The sequence below is a fragment of the Hylaeus volcanicus genome, chromosome 2 (assembly GCF_026283585.1).
Source record: "Hylaeus volcanicus isolate JK05 chromosome 2, UHH_iyHylVolc1.0_haploid, whole genome shotgun sequence".
Taxonomy (NCBI): Eukaryota; Metazoa; Arthropoda; class Insecta; order Hymenoptera; family Colletidae; genus Hylaeus; species Hylaeus volcanicus.
In genome coordinates, this window is record NC_071977.1 from 6,422,284 (window position 1) to 6,430,938 (window position 8,655).

The window sequence follows — 8,655 nt, forward strand, 5'->3', positions numbered from 1 at the left end:
AAAAATTAAATTACATTAGTACGAGGGAAAAAATTATTCAGGTCTGAAACGGTTTTCCTGCTCGTTCTTCGCGTTCATACAGTAAACGAAAGGGTTCAGAACTGTCGCTGACAAATAACAACACTCCTAATTTACAGGCCCAGATCACGAGAGCCTAAATCGTGGGGTACGTCGATTTCGACGAATGTCTTACCACCTCCCTGCAGTTCTGATTCCGTGTGTTAAAGAATCTGTGACGGAGCCAGCCAAGAACGACCATTGTAAACTGTCTGTTCGTCTGTCTGGCGGTAGGCAGACCGACAGAAGTAAAAGTGCTTCTCTCGAGTGGCGCACCCCCAGCTGGGTTCATTAGTAAACTGAAGTACCGCGCGCTCTGCGCACTAAGGGTCTTTTGTGCAAGGGGGTGCGCCATTCGCGATAACTCTCGTCCCTTCCACTTTTCCATTCTCGCCCTCCCCTTTCGTCCTCCTGGCATCACCAACCCCGGACTGCCGCGTCGGATCCTCTCACCTTCTTCCAGCAGGTACGCGCGCGTACAACCCCCGAGCGAAGGGTTGCGCGCGTTCCCCCGCGTGTTTTCGCGGCGAATTTATCTACAGGTACGCGACGTTGAATGAGCGTCGTCGTCGTCGACGGCGTCGTCGGGGACAGCGCGAAATTTCGCTAGCTGGCTACGATTTTCCGGTCTTCCGAGCAGACTTAAAGCCCCCTGGCACGGGCGACGTTAAAGCGCCCCTCGGAGCGAGCCAGTCTTCTTTGTAACGAGAGACGCATTCCACCCCTTTTCCTTATTCTTTTTTCCACCGTCGTCGTCTTTATCGCCCGCCTGGAGTTAATTTCTGGCAAACAGACGCGACACACCAGCCGTCTGGCTATTCCGTACGCGCGCTACTTCCAAACGCACCCGCAAAACGATTCTGATACTTCCTCAAAGTCGAAATTAGCAGTTTACCGTTATAGCTCGGGGTTTACTTTCCCGACAGCCATCCATTTCCATAGCCATTCCTCGACGTCGCCAGTCCAGCAACGCACAAAATACTCCTGTCACTTTAGAGTATCGGTTACTTATTCTTGAAAGCAGAGGGTGGAAACAGCTGAAGTATTAAATTGGCTTTTAAGACCGTTAAATTATGTATCTATTACGATTCCCGAGAGTATTTTTTCTTTAAGCCCAAAAGCGATAAAAATCGTCCAAACTGTACTCGGAGATTAAAAAGGTTAAGAACCACTGGTTAAGAGCTATCGGTACGAAGGGGTGGATCAGGGGAACGCGACAATGATTCTTCTTAATTATCGGGTTTCGTGCGAAACTTCTCTCGCCCTCGCTGCTATAAATCATCCTGGGAAGAAGAGGCTGTATTTGCATCGGTTTTATACGTTTCCCGCTTTCGAGGGGAAAAGATTTTACGGATTTGTTTCTCCCAGAGTTCAGGGGGTAGATGGCGAGAGACTTGTTTGTCGAAAGGATTTGCTTATGGGAAGAAGCTTCGGGCTCGTCCAGAGCGAAAGAAAAAACGCGATCACCATGGAACAATTGCTTCTTATGCAGCTGGAGCGATCGACGTACTACGATAATTTACGAAACAAGCAGAGGCGCTCCTCGATATTTCGCGGTTAAAAGTAAAGCTGCTGAATTACCTGTAATTTTCATCCAAGGGTGGAAAGACAGTCCGCACGGAAGGGTTAGATCGCAGTTGATGAATTTCGCACAGCGTAGCGGCTCGTATAAATTGCTCTTATTGCCTCCATAAATTTCCTTTGTGTAAGAGAGAATGAGACGCGCTCATCAAGTTTCGACTAAATTCATGGAAATTGCGAACGAGGTGAGAGACGGAAAGGGCGGAGCGAGAGAGTGGGGGAGCACTTCTCCTTACCAGTTTCAGAATCGGTTGCCTGAAAAACGGATTGGCCTCCATTGCTCGCATCTAACCGTTGTCTCGAGATTGTAATATGGACAAAATTGAGGAAGGTTCCCGATAATTATCATTTCATCCCTTTGATTAATCGACCTTTCCCTTGCAAAAAATGAACTTTCTGTTGGGGCCCACTGGTCCCGTATAGCTCAGGTACTTCGGGATCGCTAAACCCGTACTGTAGCTACATTTACAATTAAACATAGCTACAGCCCCTGAGGGCTACCAAAACAAAGAAGAAAACACTATCGTGCTTTTCTGATGCGCTAGCTGGAGTTTCGGGTATCTTTCACCTGGTTTTGTTAGCTTTCCTGCGCGTGGCGTTTCCGATCGAGGAACGACGACATTCGTCGTGGGACGAGCGCAAAAATTGAAGCAGCTTCGGGCAATTCTTGCGTTTCATACCGCGAAACTTTTATCCGAAGGCACGGGAGACGCGTTTAACGAGATCATAAGGACGAGAGAGAGGGGCGTAACGCGTACAGATGAGGTCGCTTCGTTACTGTCGGCTCGGAGACAGCGACGGCTGAAATAAAAAATGCCGAAGTAACGAGGGAAGCGTTCATGTAATCGTCGAGCTAGTTGACTGAAAAGCAACCACACGGTTCCTCGCTATCGTTTAATTGCTCGCACTTTTCCACTCCAGCTCTCCCCGTGAAAAACTGTGCGATGCAGAAGTTGCGAGCGCATAGAGCTCGGGGGCTCGCTACATCGGCGAGTATTTTATACGAACGAGAAATCTCCCTCCCCTCCCCACCTTTCCCGCGTCCCTCTCGACCTCATTCATTATAACGCAGCGCAGTATTTTCGACCGACGAATCTTCCGGGCCGCTCGAAATTTTTAACTACCCTCGGCCAGCTGTCTCGTCAGCCGTGCCCGCGGACCAGCCATGAAAATCTGCAATTACGTCTTGTTCCTCCTCCATCACCCGAGGCGACCTGACTCTGTCTACGTCGGAGATCCACCGTGGCCAAGAAATCATCGTTAATTTCATTTAATCTTTGGATAAGCGAGGAATTCAATCGAAACGAAGAAAAGAGAAAGTAATACTCGCTTTGAGAAGCCATCAACGCCGACAATTAATTCCAACACATGTTCGTGGGAGAAGCGTAGTTGGGGATCGAGCCGAGGGCCGCAGAGGCGCGCTAGAGCACGGGAATTACATTCTGAATTATGCGCAGGGGCTAATGCTGTGCAATAAGACGTTTAAATCGTAATTGCGACCAGCTGAATCCCTTATAATTGACTGTCCGTGCGATACGGTATCCGTGTAACTGCACGGAGAACGAGAGGCGGCTGCTAGACAGAGGGTGGGAATGGGGAAACGGGATAAATATTCGGGAGGGTAGAGGACACGACGGAATGACCCGAAGGGTGGAAGGGACAGATGCACCGAGATCGAGCGTTCACCTGCTAGTTCTAATAGGCAAATTTACCGCAAGAAGTTCGCGATATCTTTCTTCCTGGCGGGCGAAGGACTGGAATACCTAATTCATGTTCAACGATGGAGACGAAGATAAGGATCGCGACTCGGGGTTGGAAGGTTGGACACGGAGAAAATCGTGGATGGGACGCGGGAAGATTACGAAAGTCGAGTGAAATGTTTCCCCTGACGATGTCAATAAAAAAGACAAATTTGATGACTTTGAATCGATTAAGCGTCATACGAGCCGTTCACTACAAAATTAAGAAAAATCTTAAATTTAAGTATCAAATCACCAAGGAGTTTGCATGGTCTCCACTTTGATAAATAATATATTTAAGAGGTCATTTTGATCGCATTTCTCAACCTTTTGTTTTATGGAAGTAATCTATTCATGCAACGAACGACTCACATTACGATTCGATATTCTGAAATACAAAGATCGATTTAATCACAGGCAAGTGTGTAAGTAAAAGCAGAATGCATAATATGTTATAGTTAAATCTGTCGCTTCGTCAGCCATCTATAACGACCGAATGCTACTAAAATTACTCCAGTCCTTGTTTGCCAGTGAACCCATTCGAGGAGACCGAGCGTTCTTTCGACACCCAGCTCTAGACGGAGCCTTTGAAATGCATCGCTCGATGAAAAACAGAGAAACGATCGAGAGGGTCGACCCGCTAACGAACGCGTTCGTTTAAAGCACTCGCCGCGACAGGTGGACGGAACAGGGTGTCCAATTAACTCGCGCGGAAAGGACGCCTTTCGGTCGACGACGAAATTAACACCGACGGAAAGGAAACGTGATCCTGGAAAGCTGGGAAATCAAATGTACGGAAATCGAAGCGCGTTAGAAGTGACACAATAACCGCCCATCGACAGGTTGGATCGGAGGTGGGCGTGGGAGGACAACGACGAGGAAACAAGGCAAAAAAAAGTATAAAAATGGGGAAATATGATACTCCACTTTAACGCGTGAATAACCAACGGATACAAATTTTCACGTCGCGACTCGTTCACCTGATCGTCCCTCGAGAGGAACGCTTTTGTGCTTCGGACAGAGGAAGCGCTGTTGAGATTGCGATGCACCGCGGAAAAAAAGAATTTACCCTCCCACCGTGTGACAAAGTATCGATACTGCTGCCAGTTCCTCCAAAAGAATTTTCTGAAAGGAGCGCCTGGGGCTCGGGTGTTAAATTATTGCAGGTTTCAGGTATACAGGAGACCCGCATTCTCACTTCAGCTTGAGAACTGGAGATTTTTAAGGAGGTACACCGGGCCGGCATTTGGAGAATTGCTTGCGAAACAGAAATCGATGTTGCGTATCACGAATAAAGAGAGAAGACAGCAGCGGTGAAAAGTAAACGTAAAATTAATTTTTAGTATCGTTGATGCGTGGAACGAGCACCCTCGTAATGGACGATTACTCGATGAGGATTGATGCGTCGTTGCTGCATCGCGCTGGCGCTGGATCGTAATCGAAGAATAAATTACCTCTATTTTTGAACCGGTGCTAAATCCACTGAAGTGCGGAAACGTGTACTTGGAATGAATTCGATGAATCATTTTAAGCACCCGGGACAGGTGTATTTCTGCAATTCGTGCGGTGGTGTGTGTAACGTTACAAAGCCCAGTTTGTCGAAAGGATTACCAGGACACAGATGTGGCTGTAACTTAGCAACAAGACGAAATTGAATGTACGTTTACATTGACTTATTTGATCGCCTTTAAGCCCCGAGTCCATCTTTGAAATGGGTCGCGCGCGTTATGTTACGGCTTGGATATTCTTCTTTGATACGAGGATGCTTTGATGAATAAAAAACTATGTTTATAGTGTGCTTCTCTGTTCTAAAAATTAATTCTCCAACTTTGTTTAGTCGAATGGTGCCAAGACAGACATTTTCTTTAAGATTCGTTTCGAACGTAACAAGAGGAAGTCCACGCGATGGCAACAGCCTGGAGATTAAGGAGAACGGAGGGCGAAAGAGGAGGGCGCGTGGCAGCGTTGCGGGGGCGGAATCCAAGCCGCTTTTCCGACACCCTCGCTCCTCGAGCAACCCCCTAGCGACTTTACTGCCGGCACTAATCACTTCGCTGCGAAACGATTTACTGATTTATCGTTTAATTTCGCGACGATGGCCTCTCGATGCCTCGGCCAGGCGTCGACGCGAACTGCCGTTACTACCACGCGCAGAAAACTTTCGAAATTCGAGATCCGCTTTTCTGGAGAAAGAGAGACGACGGGAGAGGAGGCGCGGAAGAGGAATTTTCGTATCGCCCGGATTAACGATCGGCCTGGAGGGAACGCACGCCCCAGTCGTTTCGGTATTGTCCCCGAGCATTCGACGAACCGAATTTTACTGTCGCGTTAAACGCTGCTCGGATTCGGTGTAACGATTCCCCTGTAATGTCCAATTCGGTTTCCGTGCAATGGATCGTTACAGGAACCGCCACCGGATACGGGGTAATTCACGGTATCATCGATGACGCCCGAATTATAGCGGATTCGCGATAGTCGTCTCGATATTGTCTCCTATTAGCCGCTGTACTTGACCGTATTTCGACGAAACACGGACAGCCAGCTGCGTGTAATGCTCGTGTGTGCTGTGCGTTACACGATGTAACGAGGCGATGGCAAATGACGAAGGGGTACAGATACATCACGAACGATACATCTTTAGAAGCATTTCATATAGCGCATGAAACGTTACTCCTTCGACTGTTGACTGCCAACTTGTACGATATATTTTTTGGAGGAAGTGTCGTGGGATTTTTATTGACAAGAAAAAAAATAAAAAAAGAACTTAAATGACAAGAAAGAATATAAAAAATTATATCTTATTTACAAAGGACAAAAATATTTAATGCTAAATAGTATATAACGATAAGTAATTCCGTATTTATTTTATTTATATTATGACTCACATATTTAAATAAATGTTGAACGTGTAACAGTCGTCGCTGAAAGCTTACATATATATTTTTATCGAGAAATGAATTATCAATTGATACAATTCAACTGTAGTAATGAAATAGGCATAGTAGACTGTTGATTTATAGACCTGGCACAAAAAAATATTAACAGTGAAAATGTGGTAGAGCAATATAAATCCCTCTGTGACTTACTTCACGTCCAAGTACAAAGTCGAAGGTAGACTGCTACCTACTTACAAGGTTATCCTCCAGGTTGGTATTTAGAACCGGAAGATATATGTACCTAGCTCTTCCCCAATAAGGTCTGACATTGTAGAATGACCTCCGCAGTGAGTGCTTAATGGCGGGGCGGTAAGACTGCAATTTTCGAAGGGCAAGCTCTTCGAGTTGCACCGTCTCGTATCGATTTTCAGCTCGTTACGATTGGCAACATATTGCGGGGCAATTTTCGTTCCGAGGGTCAGCCATGGAGGATCGCTCAGCCGCGAAAATCCACCGACTCGTGAAAGGAAAATTCATTCTCGTTACGGTCGCCCAGGCGAGCCATGGATGGTCCGAAACCAACAGCTGACAATCCGTGACAGCTTTTTGCTAGACCTTTCCGGTTTACAAGTCCACGTATATTCTCTGCATCCAAGTGACGTTTTCAATCACCGTCGATATCTCCAATTCAATGATGCTATGTTTGGAGATAATGAAATCGAGCTGCCTCGTGGATTGAATACCTCTATTGTTACAGTTAACCCTCTATGAGATGAATTAGATGCAAAACTGGGTCGAATTCAGAGATAACGTGTTCGAAATACCATGTACTCGTTGGTAGATGATACGCACGTCAAATAAAATAATTAATATTAAATAGGTAATTTTGATAAATGAAACATTTTTATCTTGGTAACCTGGAACATAGTCTGAGTCTTTTTTTAATTCAGCTTTCGTTCGTAATATGACGCGCAAGGTTTAAAAAAATTGAAATAAAATTTAAGAGCATACGAATGGCGAAGCACCGTGACTGTTACGCGCGTCAACCCTGTGTCGTAATTACGATTAATTATCGGCCCGCCAATGAGAGCGCGCAGCCTGGCACTCGAAGCAGTAAAACATCAATGGTGCGCGCGAAACTTGAACAATCGCGTTGTTAATCGAGGTTTCGCGAAAATTTGGCGAGTCGCAGTCGTTGCCAAAAGGGCGAAAGACCGAGAATAAAAGGGCAACAGAGGCGGAGACGGAAGAAAGGGAACCTTTGAGCCGCAATGAAATTAAACGACATTGGGCCTGGACGGTTCTTCCGTTGTAATCGTCCCTTTAATCGCGTTCGTAATTAACCAGTCTGTAACGACATCCAAAGGGGAAACGAACGCTAGTCGAATCGACGATCAAGAAAAAATATAAAATTCATTCCGTTTAATCGAGCTGACACCGCAAAAGCTTTGTCGGATGGGTTAATGAAATTACGTTGCTCCTTTACAGCGTTGCAATTACATTGTCAGTTCGTTTTAACGTAAATTCTCGCCTATCTCCGCTCTGGAACTGCGCGATCCGTTTAATTATCGGTTGCGCAGACATTTCTGTGGACGTAATTGAAAAAACAATTGGAAGTAAAATATTTATCGTTCCCATCGAATTTTTATACTATCTCATCTCGTTGATGTTATTTTTGGTAAACCATTGGCGTAACCTCAAATGTTTCATCATAATCCGAAAATAGTCCACGTTAAGGTGAATTTTATCTATACCAAGGAGAGAGGTTCAGGACCAAAGTAAATGAATAATTAAACAAGGAACGAATTTATATTTTGCTCAGCTATATCATTAGGTCATTTGCTTACGGATTTTTTCTTCTTTAGTTTTAGGAGCAAATTCAATTTCATATGCAAAACCTTTTCCCCTTGAATAGAATGTTTATTCATTCTATGTTTCGACATTAATTTAGCTTCTCTTCAGGTATAATTAAATACATAATTCATTCTTAATCTACAATAATTTAATCACGTCTGAAGAGGACCTGCAGCGAGGCCAAAATGTAGAATGAATAAACATCACACTCGAGCGAGAAAAATTTGCATACCAAATCACTTTAATTTCGTTAATTTCGTAGATTGATCCTGAACGAAAGTTTTACCGAAAAGGTCCCAAATGAGAGGTTGAAACTTTTAATGAAGATAATTAGAAGTATTATTTTTGGCTGACTCTATTCAAAGCTAGGTAACCCAAGAAATTATAAATAATATATTATCAAAATTGTGCGCTGTTCCAACTATATTCGTTCTAAATTTCATATAAAATTTGATATTTCTCCAGACTTACTCAGGTTTTCTCTTTCACCCGAATATGCCGCAAATCCTGCGTCGTTCATCCTTGCTTTATCATGACCAACTAATTGA